General features: G+C 34.6%; 1 long non-coding RNA gene across 2 annotated transcripts in view; it reads left to right on the top strand.

The window, feature by feature from the left end:
- Positions 1 to 908: 908 nt before the first annotated feature.
- The window catches only part of LOC128993610 (uncharacterized), a 36505-nt gene continuing 21186 nt past the window's right edge, over positions 909 to 16227 (top strand). The window contains exon 1 of one of the 2 annotated variants that reach the window (XR_008490777.1): positions 909 to 1086. This is a non-coding gene — a long non-coding RNA (uncharacterized LOC128993610). The remainder of the gene's footprint in view (positions 1087 to 16227) is intronic. The other variant, XR_008490778.1, reaches the window with a different exon arrangement.

Genomic DNA, 16227 nt, shown 5'->3' with positions numbered 1-16227 from the left:
AAAGCGGGATAAACTTGAATGAGTTCGCAAACCAGCATGATCGGACCATGGGAACGGGGCTTTACGGGGGGTTTTATGGGGTAAAAATTGGTTTCTCTCACTTTTGGCCCTCAAAACACAAAATTTTCCAATTTCTCTTTAGACCTTTTTAAGTAGCAAGCAATGTATATAATACGTAAATATTCGGGATTAAGGTATAACCAACGTATATGTATTAATGATACAGATAATATACATATTATATACCAATATGAAAATACGGTTTCATCCAAAATAAATTTTGCATAAAATTCTGTAAAATGAAGAAACAAAGTGTAAATTTTCACCTAAATGTTGTTTTGAGGGCATAAATTAACTTTCGAGAATGCAGTAAAATAAGTAAAGGTATTGATGATACAGATAATATATATATTTTATATCAATAGAAAAATACGAAAAAAATTGTAGTGTTGTATTTATTTCCCTGCATTTTTTCAACATCCTGTGTAAAATGTATTTGTAACACATACTGTACTATAATATTCATAGATGACGAACAAAATATTCTGCCGCGCGAGATACCCGAGTCTCTGCGTTTTCTTAGGTTCGACGATGTTCGCTGATGCATTATGAGAGCAAAACAGCGGGGGTCAGCATCCGATCCGCCACCGCCATATTGTTTGTCTAAAGCCTGTGTCACACTTGGCTGGCATCAGCGGCGAATTAAAAGAAGCCGCGACTGTCAGCTTAATGTGACCACAAAATTCGCAGCTGACACTGAGCTGACTCAGCCTGGATTGGTGAGCCGGTGATGCTGGTGCCAGCTGCTGACCACCACCGGCTGGCGAACAGCCTAGTGTGACCCGTGCTTAATGTCTTTGTCTCACAACACAACTTAAACTTACAACAAACGTTGTCCTTTGTGGCTGTGTTTAGACTAGAGCATCTACTTCTGATTTTCAGTGTTACACGCGTGAAGAATTCGTTGTTTTGTTATTATTTACTTATTAATTATGTCTATTAGTTACTTTTTACTATATATTCTTTAAGATTTGCGTTACATCTTCGACTTTTTAACTTCAGTGGCGATTCGACTAACTTGAGTTGGTAAGTTACACAAATTATTATTGTTATTGTAAGTTATTAAGAGATTTAGCATATGTTTTGTTAATAACTCGAATGGTGGTAATCTAATTTAAATACTTTATAAGTGGAAATAGGTTACAAATTAAGTTAGCCTTCCTAACCCTTTAAAAACTCTACGGATGGAGACTCTTTAGGGAAAAATTAGGCTGTAGTTTACAAAACTAAGGAAGCCAACTTCAGGAGATAACCTAGACCTAATTCATTGCAATATGTCCTTGGTCAAATGTTTTTTTCTCATTATTTGGCCTATTTTGAACACTTTTTACATTTGGCACTTTTGGGGCAAACGCCTATTTCACCCTGAAAATCGCGTTTGAAAATTGCAAAAAGTGCTAAGAATTTGCGTAGTTTTTTTACTCTTAATGTGTTTCTACTATTACTTAGGACCAACAGAACTAAATATAATCCAACCTAACTTTATCTAATCTAATCTAACCTAACCTAACCTAACTTAACCTAACCTAACCCAACCCTACCTAACCAATGCTTAGCAATATGCCGAAAATAGCGGATTATTAGTTAAACCAAAGTTAGGTTAGGTTAGGTTAGTTAAGGTTAGGTTAGGTTAGGTTAAATTAGGTTAGGTTAGGTTTGTTAAGGTTAGGTAAGGTATGGCTTGTTATTAAGTTATTATTTAAATCAATTAGCATAAAATCACCTGAATATTTGAAATCTAACCTAACCTAACCTAACTTAACCTTACGTAAGCTAACCTAACTATATTTAAACTAATCTAACCTAACCTAACCTAACCCTACCTAACCAATGCTTAGGTTAGCAATATGCCGAAAATAGCGGATTTTTAGTTAAACCAAGGTTAGGTTATAATAGGGCCTAATAATCATAACATCTGCTTATTACTACAATAATAAAAACACATTTAAAGAAAGGCAAAGGGGATAAAACCTGATTTTCTAAGTAAAAATTGCAATTGCTGAAAAATTTTCGCGATTTTCAAACGCGATTTTCAGGGTGAAATAGGCGTTTGCCCCATAAGAGCCAAATGTAAAAAGTGTTCAAAATAGGCCAAATAATGAGGAAAAAACATTTTTTTCAAAATTCGTTAGAAGCCCCTAAAGTAAACAAATACCCGGTAACTTACTAGCAAAATATAGCCTAACCTATTTAATGAAAAAGCAACAAAAGAAAACATAAAGTTAGCCTCTTAGGCCTATAACTTAATGTATAAGCTAACTGGGAAAATTAAAGTCAATGCAATATTGAAGTTAACTAGGCCTAAACTTAGGCCTAGGCCTATGTTAATATTTATAAAAATATTGATAAATCGTTATTGATCTGATAACTTAATAAGATCGCAGGTTCTCTGCGGAACTGTAACCCCAGAAGGCTGCAGCTTTATAATTAGGCCTACGTCCTTCAAAACTATCGAAAGGAAATGTCAAACAAATAACTTAAGATGCCGCATTTGCGATCAGTAGGTTAGGTTAGGTATGGTTAGGTTAGGTTTAGCTACCGGTATGTTTTTTTTTTTGTTTACAATTAACTTAGGTCTAACTTATGAAACAACATCGCAGCTACCTACGTTTAGTAATAAACTTGAACGAAAGTTTGCATAAGTCAAGAGTAATTTTTATCAAGGCTTGGCACATAATAGCCTAGGGTACGATTTATTTATAGATGGCATTTTGAAGGGTTAACAACGCTATCAAAATGTATATCAAATATGCCTATGACATCACAGCTGTCTTTCTAAGATCTAGGGATGAAAGTTTTAACTTACCCAGTACCGCGGTTAAAAATGGGCCCTGGTCCAGGGGCGCAAGAGTTTTTTTTGTTTTGTTGGGTGCGCTAGTAACAGACACTAATTGGAAAATATCTGAAACCTCCTCACTTCGTCTTCCACTCATGACTCATCACACTGCCACTGTTTGCATATTAGGCCTATCATTAACTATACTTAATCGTCTGTCTTTATTTGTAGGCTATTAATTTGTTACCTATGTCCTTTTTTCATTAGGCCTATACTCAATGTCAGTTGCTTTTGTCAAATGGCGAGAAACTTATTACAGTATCAATTTGTTAGCAAGTAAAGATACTGGCCGTGTTTTTGCTTATGATTTTATTTACGTTTGAAGAATGTTATTTTACGTTGTAATATCACACCCTTTTTCTGTGAAATGAGCAAAAAACCAAGTGGCAGTGAGTTTAGAAAGAGGGCGACATAAAAGATTCGTACGGTAAAAGTGTTACAAAAAGTTCCTAAAATAAGTAGCCTAGTTTTTACGGTCATTAAAATCATTTAGGCCTAAATGATGATGTGTACAGAAAGTGATGTAGGTAAATCTGAAAATGAACTTTGATGATGTTAAGTTATTGACGAGTTGGCCGAAAAAAAATGTAGAAAAAACCAGCCATTTTACGGTATTGACTTTTTGGAGTTTTAAATGTTTGCAATTATAACTTATATAAATTAAAACTATGTTTTAATTCACACTTTTTTACAAATAAACCAATTTTACTTTTAAGAACGCACCATTGGAAATAAGTGTGTACGGTATGTAAGTAACAGTTAAACTTTAATTGATGGTTTACGTTTTTAGTTACTAAGCGGGTAATTCAATTAACAATCAAAAGTAAACACAATGAGTCTTCTTATATTTGTCAGGCCTATATTGCAGATGGGCGAGCAACTCATAAAATGTCTATATTCATTTTATAATTCAAATCAATGTCGGCAGGGTGGGGGGGGGCTATGAGCGCAACTATGACTTGGGCCCATAGCGTATCACATAACTGACCGCGGGCCTGAACTTACCCCCGAGTGTAGAACCTAAAAATACAGAGGAGTGTGACGGCTGGGACTGAACCTGCTAAGGGAAAAACTTAAGAATTGAACTCACAGTCAACTGTGTATAAAATATAATTTGCCCGTTGATTTTCAGTGGCGTAACAGAAGGGCCCGCAATGCGGGGTGCCCGGGAGCTGGGGGGGGGGGGGGGGGCGGTGGGCAGAGAGACCCACTAATTTGTTTAGGGTACCACTCTTTTTATGATTAATCTGTTTGATCATTGTATCGGTGGTCCTAAAATAGCTCTGGGGGGAGGGGGAGGGCGATTCACTATGTTGAATCGGTGGTCTAAAATTAACTCATAAGAGGGGGGCCCAAAAAATAAGTTTACAGGGGGGCCCGTAAAGATTTGTTACGCCACTGTTGATTTTGTTGTGCTAAATAATGTATGGAATCTCGAATGTTTCTTTTTCTAAATGCTGGGCCCAAATACACTACTTATTTCTTTGCATTTGCCCGATTTCGAGCAACATGTAGGCTAGGCCTACACTAGTTTATTATAAATGAAGGTCCTATAATCTAAGCTTCTTACAAACAGATTTGTAAACTTAAACTTTTCTTCCATCCTTGTTGAAAATAATGGGGACGCGCCAAGGTCCGCGGCCAACAAGGTCTACGACCACCAACCTGACCTACGATTGGTGGTGCGAAATGTCCGAGCTGAACCAGTTCCGTGACGGGTGAAGGGGATGTAGTCGTGTTTGCTGCCGGTAGACCTTGTTGCCAGTGGCCAACGCATCTGTTAGGCTGGTGCGGTCAGGACAAAGTCTCCTTTCCATAACTAATATGCATTTGTTTATTGATACTATCATTATTATAGTATTTAAATGGGATGAGAGTAAGACTAATACAAAAGTAACCCGTGCTTTAAATTTGTATAGCATTTTTGCTACTAAGATAAATAAATCTGGTTTCTGCTTATTTTCTTAGAATAAAAAAATCCTTTTGTATTTTTTGAAGTTAATTACCCTTTTCGAAACTTTCCTATAGTAGGTGAATAATTTACTTTAAACTTTGTAATGTTAAATAAATATTTTAAAATCAGAACGATAATTAAACTTTTGGCCAGAAGATATAATAATATGTTTTATTTTTAAAAAAGGCAACTTAAATTTTTGGGGAATGCTATTATTGTATTAATTGTAATAATAGATGAGTGAACGAAGTGAACGAATCTTCTTACTACACTTATATTAACAATTGAGTTATTTGATTTTACAAGGAAATCAATGTAAAAATAAAGCTTGTTATACATAGCCGGTAGAGATGGGAATTACCGTTACTTTTGAGAAACGCGTTACACCGTTCCATTACAACTTGAATTTTGTAACCTGTTACCGGTCCGTTCCTCCCCCACCACACCGTGACATCCAGGTGACATCCCAGCCCCAGCTCAGCTGGCATGTAACGAAATTCTCGCTGGGTGTTATTGCTCTACCCTGTTACTGGCCGTATGTTCGTTCTGGCTCGGCTGGGCTGTAACGTTATTATTCCAGCTTGGCGTTACTCTCTGCGGGTGGTTTATTCGTTCCAGTTTGGCCGTAATGTAACGAAATTCTCGCTGGGTGTTATTACTCTACCATGTTACTGGCCGTGTTCGTTCGTTTCGGCCCGGATATACTGTAACTTAATTTTAGCATGGGTGTTACCTAGCTGGACGTTTCGTTCCAGTTTTTCCATAATTATTGTTGGTGTTAATGTTGCCACACTATGTACAGTTCTCGTGTACGTTAAATTCCTGCTGGAATGGAACGTTTTCTCACATTTTATTATTTTAAAGACTTTTTGTTGCTTTCAGGACTTTGATCCTGACGGAACCGGTACAGGAGATCAATTCATAAGCCAATGAGCGCAGCGTTACAAAAATAACAGGGTATTCTGAGTAACGTGTTATCTTGATAACAGGTTACAATTTATTAACAGTGTTATTTACCCTGTTACGTTAAATAACGCCCATCTCTAATAGCCGGCACTTATTGTATATGTATGGCTGAGTACCATACGAAACAACGCCTGCAAAAACTAGTATACCTTTTGCAAACTCCGCCGTATTGTGGGATGACAGGAATGCCTTTACCATTCATTTAATCAATGGATTGTTAATTTTTGTTGCTTTTAATAATATTTTATTTATGCGCTGCTATGTTGTAGTTTTGTAAAATTTTTCAAAATGACATCATATTTTCAATTATTGTATAGTACTAGAGAACCTGTGAGGCTCAATGAGCCACATAGTATGAAACATAACGCCAAGAAAAACATTAAGCTTAAATTCGAATAGTTTTAGTTACATCTTAGAGTTGTTTGAAAACTTATTAGAAACTAATTTTAAATATCTGTATTTGCGTCGTCAAGGCTCACTTACATTACCGGTATTTCTGCTCTCAGTTTTAACTGATGACTTCTAATGAATGCTAAACGATCTGCTTCAATTCGAGGTAACATGCTGCAACAAAGTGTTTCCAGAATCGAGAACTTAAGAAAACCTTATATGCTTTACTGATAACCTGTGTTAAGTAATTTAAGTCGAGTCATTTTATTTCTTTGATTTGAGACATACACCAACCTACTCAAACGAATTTTCTCCGTAGAGAATCCTGAAAAATGGGGTGATATCAACCATTATATGTGCTACATGTTTTAACACAGAATACAGTACCTAATACAAAAAAATCACACTTATTTTAATAAGGAAATAAATTGAAAGAAAAACAAACAAATAAGTACAGCTAAGGTATTTTTAACATTAGGTATATGGAAAGTTCGCTTTAGAAATGAATTACGACCTTAATGGGCAATTTACGAAATAATGGATGGTTTGGATAGTAATGGAAGTTTGACAAACAGTTTGCTACAAACACTTGGTTGAAATGAAACATTTACTACAAGTGTACATGTTGCTCGAAATCGAGCAATTGCGAAGAAGTAAAGTACGGTAGTTGTTTAAAAACAAATAACTTATTTAAAACCTAATAAAAGTCATAATTTCCGATGAGTTTAAAAGACTCAACTCATAGATCACGAACCTAACAGTTCCATATAGGCCTAATCAACATTTCTTGTAAATATTTTATCATTTTTCTAAAGCTGATCTAGTTTTTTAGTGTATTCTACAAATATTTCCCACTTATAGCCGCATTTAGGTTGTCCATGTTGATCTTCGTCAATGATAATGTAGTCTGCATGGTACTACCCATTTTTGCCAGTAAGTTTACAAATTTCTGTAATTTTTTTACAACGATAACATTTTGTTTACATTACTTAAGAACTGCCTGATTTTCTGCATAACCTCTCTATCACAATTGTATTTGCTTCAATTGGCAATAATTTGGCTAGTTACTGTTATAACGTATGTTATATAATTGAGTACACGTATATTCAATTATAAACGTGTATACTAAATGGATAAATTTATCTGAAAAAATGCAGGATTGAAAGGCCTAATATTGTTCAGATGGTTTTTTGTTTCCCTTAAATGTGAATAATGCAAATCCTTCAATGAAAGTTTTATTAAAGTTTTTTGGATGTAGTCATATTATTTTAAAAATCTCTTTTGACTTTTAATAAAACATATATTTAATGTCCTTGCCGTAACAGTTTAATTCAACCTTAGAGTGTTTTCCTTTGCCAATAATCATAAAGTTAAGTCCGTGTTTCCTACAAAATAGTAACACTTCGACTAACATCCTTGTTCATTTTTTGTGGGAATATTCATACTGTAGGTGTTTTTCATTATATAGGAGGTAAAATATATCAAATTGCCAAGGCTTTCTCGATTATTTAAATTGTAAATTAATGTAGTACATTTATTTCTTTTCTATTCAACCAAAATCAGTAAATGAAACCAATGCGTTTTGTTGAATTGAAAGATAATTAACAGCAATTAAATTATACAGCTGATCAAAATGTAAACAATTATGTTCTTCATAAGGAAAACCTTTAAAGCCACTGGGGTAGAGCTTAAGGGATGTATTCATAAATGTAAGGCCAGTTTGCAAATCTACTCGACTTGCTCTTTCCAATGAGACGTCAATGGATAAAATCGGTTAAGAAATGGCGGAGGAGTTCAACCGACAAAGTTTCATGTAGCGCATTAATTATAAAGACAAGCAACACAGGTCATTGAGAGAGGGCCAATTGAGAACGAAAGTCGTTTTGGGGTAGTGTTAGGGCGCATTTGTAACCTAATAGTTGAGATTGTCCAGGGTCAGGTGCTGACTGTGATGAGTTAAGCCTATTACGCGCCACAGTTCTGTAGCTGCGGTCGTTATCACGATTACGCCTCCTGTCTATGTTTCGTTGTCGTCACGTCGGAGGCATTTAAAAGAAAAAAAAACAACAAATAAACAAATTATAGCTACACAAAACAACGATAAATGCACAAATTTAAGTTACAATCATGCTAACACGATCCGTCATAGCGACACAAAACAACGATATAAATACACAAATTTAAGATACAACCATACTAACACGATCCGTCTTGGGGGTTATGTTTAAACAAACTCAAATAGTAAATAAACGTACTCAATGTGTTACATTGAATTGAAAAATAAATAACAGCAGTTAAATTATACAGCTGATCAAAATGTAAACAATTATGTTCTTCATAAGGATAACATGGGAACTTTCAAAGCTACTGGGGCAGAGCCCAAGGGACTTTTTCAAAAATGTAAGGCCAGTTTGCAAATCTACGCGACACGCTCTTTCCAATGAGACGTCAATGGATAAAATCGGTTAAGAAATGGCGGAGGAGTTCAACCGACAAAGTTTCATGTAGCGTATTAATTATATAGACTAGTGAACATGTGCGGCTCAATGCCCCGCAAAAACTTATGAATTTAGAAAACAAATTCATCGTGTTCTATATTGACTCGACGTCGAAAATTAAATACAGTAATAATAAAACCTTAGAAGGGAAGCAGTCCAGCCATTTTCTAGCTGTATGCATATTATATTTATTAAATTAATAAGTGTTCAAGTTCAAGTATGTTATAGGGTAGTTATTTTTTTAAGATAAAAAAACATAGCCTATTTAACAAAACATTTGATCATATCAAACCAATAGGCCTAGCCTAGCATATTTTGAGGGTCATAAAATGCTGCTGGAAGAAAACACTTTTAAAAATAAACACTAAAAAACAATAACTTATCACAAAGCATTACCATGAATACTACGATTTTAATCTTAAAGTTACCTTCAGGAATATTACCCTGGTCAGAATTTTCCGTAAGGAATATGCGTATCCTATTAAAAGATGTAGCCTTACTTAAAACAACATATATATAGTTGCTCATGACTGAAATGGGTCTGGCTAAGAAGAGTGCTGCTCTTTAGTTAAAGTGCTTGTGCTGCAAATGCCAAAGATAACAGAATTTAGCATCTTTCCATTTTAAAAGGTAAGTTTGTTTCAGACGGGCAAATTTGTATCCTCGAAATCAAAATATGTCCCTACTCACTTGTTCCAGTTAGGACTTTACATTCTACTTCACATTGTTGTTAACCGTTCTGATCACATGAAGCCTTGTGCCATTAATGAGGTCCTTTATGATGTATTAATATCAATAAAACCACTGCCCCCTTTTATTAGTCTAATCTGTGTCTTGGTAATCCACTGACCTCTATATTTAAAAACTCAGTTGGATTTTCTAGATGGGTGTCTCCGCCTTCGACTGTTCTCGAGGACCCACTCTTCTTCCCCTTAGCATACTGACAATTAATTACCTAACTTGCAAAGTTCATGAAGTAATTTATTAATACTGTTAGTTTATAAAGAAAATTAGATAATAGTTACTTGGCTTGGTGCTTTCATAACTGCAAACTCAAAATACACCCACAAGTAAAAGAGAATCAAGTTACAGTATTGGTAAAAAAAACTATGTTTGTGTAAAAACATTCTACACATAAAGTAGAGGATTTGTTTGATTTCGCGATCAGCTGTTTCGTTTCTAATGAATTAAGAATGTCAAAGATTTGTGATTTTAAATACATAAATTATTATAGTAAAGTTTTCTAAATCATGGTAACTTAGTCTCAACTGAATTTTACTATTCCCAGCAATAAAATAAAGTAGTAAGATCCATTATGAGTAAACTTTAAGGTACTTAATCCTTGATTGAAATGTAGTATACATTAACAGTAATAATACACAGCAATTATTATGTAGCAGACTTTGACTATTTTCAAGTAACAAACATGTGTTTCTGTAAATAAAAATTATCTCCCATGTTATCCTTATGGAGAAATACGAAACCTTAAAGGGCCCCAGGGCCTCACTCTCTAATTATTTCCCTAAAAAGAAAGTTTCCTGCACAACTTCACGTTACGCTCTTTCCAATGACACCAAAAACATGTCAATCGGTTCAGTAGTTTCGGAGGAGTAATTGTCACAAAAAACCTGCTTGCGTATTAAATAAGTATAGATTTGGATTTGGGTTGGCGCAAATATTACAATAGAAAAAAAAGAGAGAGAGCCTGGATGAATTGATATACTAAAAAGAAAACAGCAACAGGGACACTATAACAGTATATCTATTACTTATTTAATACGCAAGCAGGTTTTTTGTGACAATTACTCCTCCGAAACTACTGAACCAATTGGCATGTTTTTGGTATCATTGGAAAGAGCGTAACGTGAAATTGTGCAGGAAACTTAGGTTGTTGCGTAAAAATTAAGCTCTTAATTAGGACATTGAACTATGATAATTATTATAATTTATCTTTATCTATCCACCACCGTCAATGCGTCGATGATATTATTTAGCTACAACTGCAGCGACCCTTGTCGCGGCTCTAGCTACCTGCCGCCGAGAGAAAGCTCGCACCCCAACACAACAGTCTTTGTTTGGGTTTCAAGGAACGCAAACTCTTTGTTCTCTTGCTCGCAAAACTGGACCCTCTGGTCATCGAACCGCCGCGCCGCTCCGCTTCTGCGGTGTTAATGCAGCCCACGAGGCTTTGCACCCCCTGTGGCCACCCCGTGTTTTGTAGTAGGTGTTTGGTGTTTGAGGGCATTTGTCTCTCAACAGTTATTCTCTATTAAGGCTGTGCGTCTAAAAATGTGAGCATTTTATTTATTTTTTATTTTGATGTTATATTTTTAGTTGGGCCTTTAGAATGATATATCAGCAAAAAAAAATTTTTTTGGAGTTTTGGTTTAGGAAAAATTGAAGGTCAAATGTCGGATTTTTAGCCATAAAGGAACACACAAATCTCAAAAACGGGAAATGCGAAAATTATAAAAAAATATTTTACATACTGTACTAGTGACAACAAAACTCTTGACATAATTCTAAAAATTGAAATACAAAAAATTTTTTTTTACCCACAGTTGGAAGCTATTTTTAAATGGAAATCCCTAACTTATAATTTTGAAAAATAACTTAAGATGTAGGGGCTTTTATGTTTTAACCGTTCAGCATATTATTTGTATGTATCCGTTTATTATAAGGCCATGGTGTATGTACTTTTAAAGCGATGTAAAACGGTCGGAAACCCCGGCACGCACACTAGAACGGCTTTATAGACGCCCGCACTCGCACGCGCCGGCCTCTCCCCCCGCGTACCCCCGCGCCGACCACTCCCCCCACGTACCCCCGCGCAGCCACCGCGCTATCGATCGGCAACACCTGCGTGCTCCTTTCCTTTACTAACCTTGCGCTCGTCTTTTCACTGACACCACGTGGTCGTACTGTCACTGTCACTGTATGGTTATGTGATCTGTTTACGTCTTTAAGTTTCGATTTATTTTATCATTGTTAATGTTATACGTTTTCAGATATCACTTGTATGTTGAAATATTTGAACGTGTTATTGGCAGGCCATTGTTATACAGGCACTTAAAAATTTAATTTAAAAAATTAATTTAGATTCTTTATAAAGATAAAAGATGCCTCGTAAGAGCTATAAGTGTAAAAGGACAAAGAAATCCCTCGTAAAAAGGTTGTTTTGGTGAGACAAGAGGTGCGAAAACGAGTCACTAGTTTCGAGTGATAACAATGATGTTGTTCAGTTAGAGGATTCCGAGATGATTGAACCGAGACCAATCGATATGAGAATAAGAGAACCGAAGTATATACTGGATGCACAAGAAAAAGTTGCCAGGCAGAATGAAGAGAAGAGTGACGTGAAAAACTTGAAAAGAAAAACTCAAGGCGGCGCTAAACAAAAAAAATTAACACAGACATTGTTTAGCATAGTTAGACACCCTACGCAAAGGCGACGTGTCCTATACAACACCTATCTATAATATTGAAACGAAACAGTGTTTTTTTATTTCACGATTCTGAAGTATTTAGTTTAGGGTCCCAGTTTTTTAGAAATTAAGTTTTAATTTTTAAAAAGTCTAGCAGCCGACGCTAAAATGCTAAACTAGCTTTTGGCATAAAATAATTTGCTTAACATAACAGCTGTAAACATTCAGCTTTTGTGTGACAAATTCAGCATTTGGATAAAAATGTAAAGACATACTTAGGGTTGACTTATTTATACTATGTGTAATGCTAATCATTGATACGTTCAATTCTTCTGTAAGAGGATGACAGACTAATTAAATATACATAGTAAAATACTAGGATGTTCAAATTATTTTTTAAAGCAATCTTTGTAATCTTCGATTTGTTTAAGAGCAATATAATTTGTTTTAACTAACAGCTGGTTAAATATTAACTATGGAACTATGAGGTTATTTTATTTTTGTCATTGATTATTGGAAATAAGTAAGATTAGTAGAGATAATTAGACCACAGTTTAAACCGCAGTTTTAACCAAAATTAATTAAACCACAGTACAAATCGAGGCTCTGTACACGAGTCTTATAAAAAGAAGGATAAATGCAAATAATTTTACAAATTATTTTACTTTTCAAGGAAAGATTAGAAAAATAACAAAGTTTACATGTTTTAATTCTTCATGGTAGCTTTTTGTTTACAATTAATGTTTGTCTGCTTTAACTTTGTTTGGATTAGGCCCGGAAATATTGATGTCATAAAAAGAAGATAAAGAATAATCAGGAATCACGATTTTAAATTACCACCACAACCTCAGCCGGGTTTTATACAAAGATAAACAGATGGATGACATAGATTGAACACAACATCAACATTGACCTAGGATACTGCAATTAGACAAACCATCCTTTTATGAAATCGTGTTCAGTTGTGGTTACGTTTGGGGGCGCCTATATCAGCACCCCCAAACGTGAAAATATCACTTTTATTTCAACCATGAATATATTGTAGTTTTAAATTAACTAATATGGGAAATTACTATGTACATTTATTCAATGAGGGTGGGTAATTATCAAGGATGGAACTGATAACGGTATGGATAATAAACATTGACAATTACGTCATTGGCTTTACTAGCGTAGCGTGTTTACTTTTTACTAGTGTCCCTGTTGCTCGAAATCGAGCAATTGCTAAGTATTACAGGCGTTATTTTAATACTAACAGTCATATTTTCTTATGACTATAAAAGATTCGACTCAAAGATTATGGAATACTCAAGATGTACATAACAGATCAATATAATCAACATTTCTTGTAAATATCTTATCATTTTTCAAAAGCTGATTTTGTTTTTTAGTGTTTATAACACACATTATTTCTATTTCCTCCCCTTGGTGGTGTTCTATGACTTTCCTATGTTTCCATAGTTTGCAAATCGTCTCTTTCAATGATTACTAAGAAATGCAGCACAGTGTTAATTCAGTTTTCTTTTTAGTATATCAATTTATCCAGGCTCTCTCGTTTTTTCCCATTGTAATAATTACGCCAACCCAAATTCAAATAGTAACTACTGTATTTCATTTCAACCGAGTAAGTAAAATGTGTGTGGCAAACTAACTGTTAAATTAGCAAACGTATTGACTGTTTACAATTAACAAATGTTCTTCTTTTCACTTTTAATTTCTGACAACAGCTGGAGTTTCATATTAATATTTGTTTTCCATGTTAATCTTATAGAGAAATACAAAACTTTAAAGGGCCCCAGGGCCTCACCCTCTAATTATTTCCCTAAAAAGAAAATGTCCTGCACAAATTCACGTTACGCTCTTTCCAATGACACCAAGAACATGTAAATCGGTTCAGTAGTTTTGGAGGAGTAATTGTCACAAAAAACCTGCTTGCGTTTTAAATAAGTATAGATATTCCTGCTACATGTGACCAGTTCTTTTTTTTTTAATTATGTTATTTGAACCAAACAGCTGTTTCAAAACAAACTGTTATTGTTTTTACTTTTCTTCGTTTACGCTTATTTATTTAGCAGTTAATGCAGTGAAATTGATAAAAGGATAGGTGTGACGATTAGTTTTGATGTTAGGACACCAAAGTTAAATTATGTGTACCGTGAATTTTATTGGATACTATCGTTTTATTTTAGGTAGTTTCTATTCAGACCAACTGGAAATTGTGTATACTGTAGTAGTTGTATTGTGGTGATAATAATTATGGAAGAGGGAGGTATGCTATGGAAGGTGGTATCGTTGACTAGGTCTATACACTTCTCAATTGACTATTACTCTCTCTACTGTAGGCTACTTATAATCAGTGTGCGTCTGTGCGAATCGGCTGCAAATCTCACTTCAACGCTTTTCACATCGTAAAAATTGCAGAATTGCTGTTTTATTGTAAAATTATCGGATTGAAAATGCATATCGTATAGGCCTATGATGGAATAAAAACATATTTGGTCATACAACATTTGTTTACAAGACGATTTTTTACATTAAAACTGCAAGAAACTTTGTCTTTGTGTTAACTAGCTGATCTGAATTGTACACGGTTTTAACTAACTACTGAATTCCCGTACGTAGGACGGGCTAACACCTCGTATATGTTATATATACTAATAGATGTGTGTCCATTTGTGTACCATATGTTTAAATTAAGAGTTAGCCTATGTGATTATTATTGTTAAAACTCATGTTTGCCTGCCTCATTTTTGGTATTACAGTTATTTCGAACCTGAACTTATTTCAATTACAACTTTATTTGTTTGGTAATTGAATATTTTTGTGTTTAACACTTTTTAATATATATTATGTATAATATGAATTAATATTATTTAAATTTGTATTATCTTAATTTATTTCCAATCAGTTTTTCCTTAGGCCTACTTCATTTTATAACACAGCGCAGTCGTAGCACAATTGTTTTTAAATACAGATTAAAAACTAATTTTACTCACTTTAACTTTTTTCCTTTCATACAACTTTTAAAATTTATTTAAATACTAATTTTATTGTAGGCTACTTTATACACATAAAAAGACATAGTTACAATAAAATAAAATATTTCTATAACGTAAGTATCTTGTCAAATATCAAGGTTGATTATAGGCAACTGAACTAGGCCATCAGTGGTAGAATGAGACAAGACAGCAGTGGCTAGGCAGGCAGGGACTAGGGAGGTTGGCCGGTACTGCGACGCAAAGCGAAAGCGATGGCGATGGCGTGGTGAGTCAGAGTGCGAGCGAGAGAGAAGGAAGATACACACACGCATGCAGCGCGCTCGCAACGGCGACCTCCACGCTGCCTAGCGGATTTAGTTTGCTACAGAGGTAGACGCTCAGCCTTAATGGAGATGGTACTCAAGTAAGAGTACCGATAACGTGCCCGGCATGTCATTCCATTGTGGACCGAATAATTAGGGGTTGTTATTTAAATTAAATGAATTGCTGTTTTTACATATTTTATTTTACCCAATCTGGCTGCTTCCATAATTTATGTTATTTCAATTATACATACACTCACTCACATTTACGTACGGAAAACACTTTAATCTGTCATATTATTCGTTATTATAATATGTCGTATTATTATTATATTAAGAATCTACACACTGAAGAAACACTCTTTTCCATTTCGAAATTCATAATCTCATATGTAATAATTTATTTATCTTAGGAAGGTAGCTAAGGGATGAATGCGTCCTAAAAATAGCCTACTATTATGGAGGGCCCACCACGAAAAGCAGTTTTCTTTTAATTAAAAAAAGTTTGCTTATTGACACTGGGGACATTGGGTCACTTATTCTTGTCCCATAAGGAAGCCAATGGGCCCCATTTTTAGGTAAATCTTCTTCTAATTAAATAACAAATACTTATCATTCTATTTTCACTCACAATTTAATAACTCTTTATAGGTGTATTTAATCTTTTAACCGTGATTGAAGGAGCTTACTGTAAGACATGATATGTGGGCCTACAACGTATGAAATCACTTTATAATGCAATGTAATCATTTTCGAATTAAATAATGCCAGAAAGGAGATAGGATTATCAAATAACT

Source organism: Macrosteles quadrilineatus, unplaced genomic scaffold, assembly GCF_028750875.1.
Source record: "Macrosteles quadrilineatus isolate MER2022 unplaced genomic scaffold, UCM_ALF_1.0 Scaffold_4__1_contigs__length_99947679, whole genome shotgun sequence".
NCBI classification, from domain to species: domain Eukaryota; kingdom Metazoa; phylum Arthropoda; class Insecta; order Hemiptera; family Cicadellidae; genus Macrosteles; species Macrosteles quadrilineatus.
This window is presented reverse-complemented; position numbering and strand designations above follow the sequence as displayed.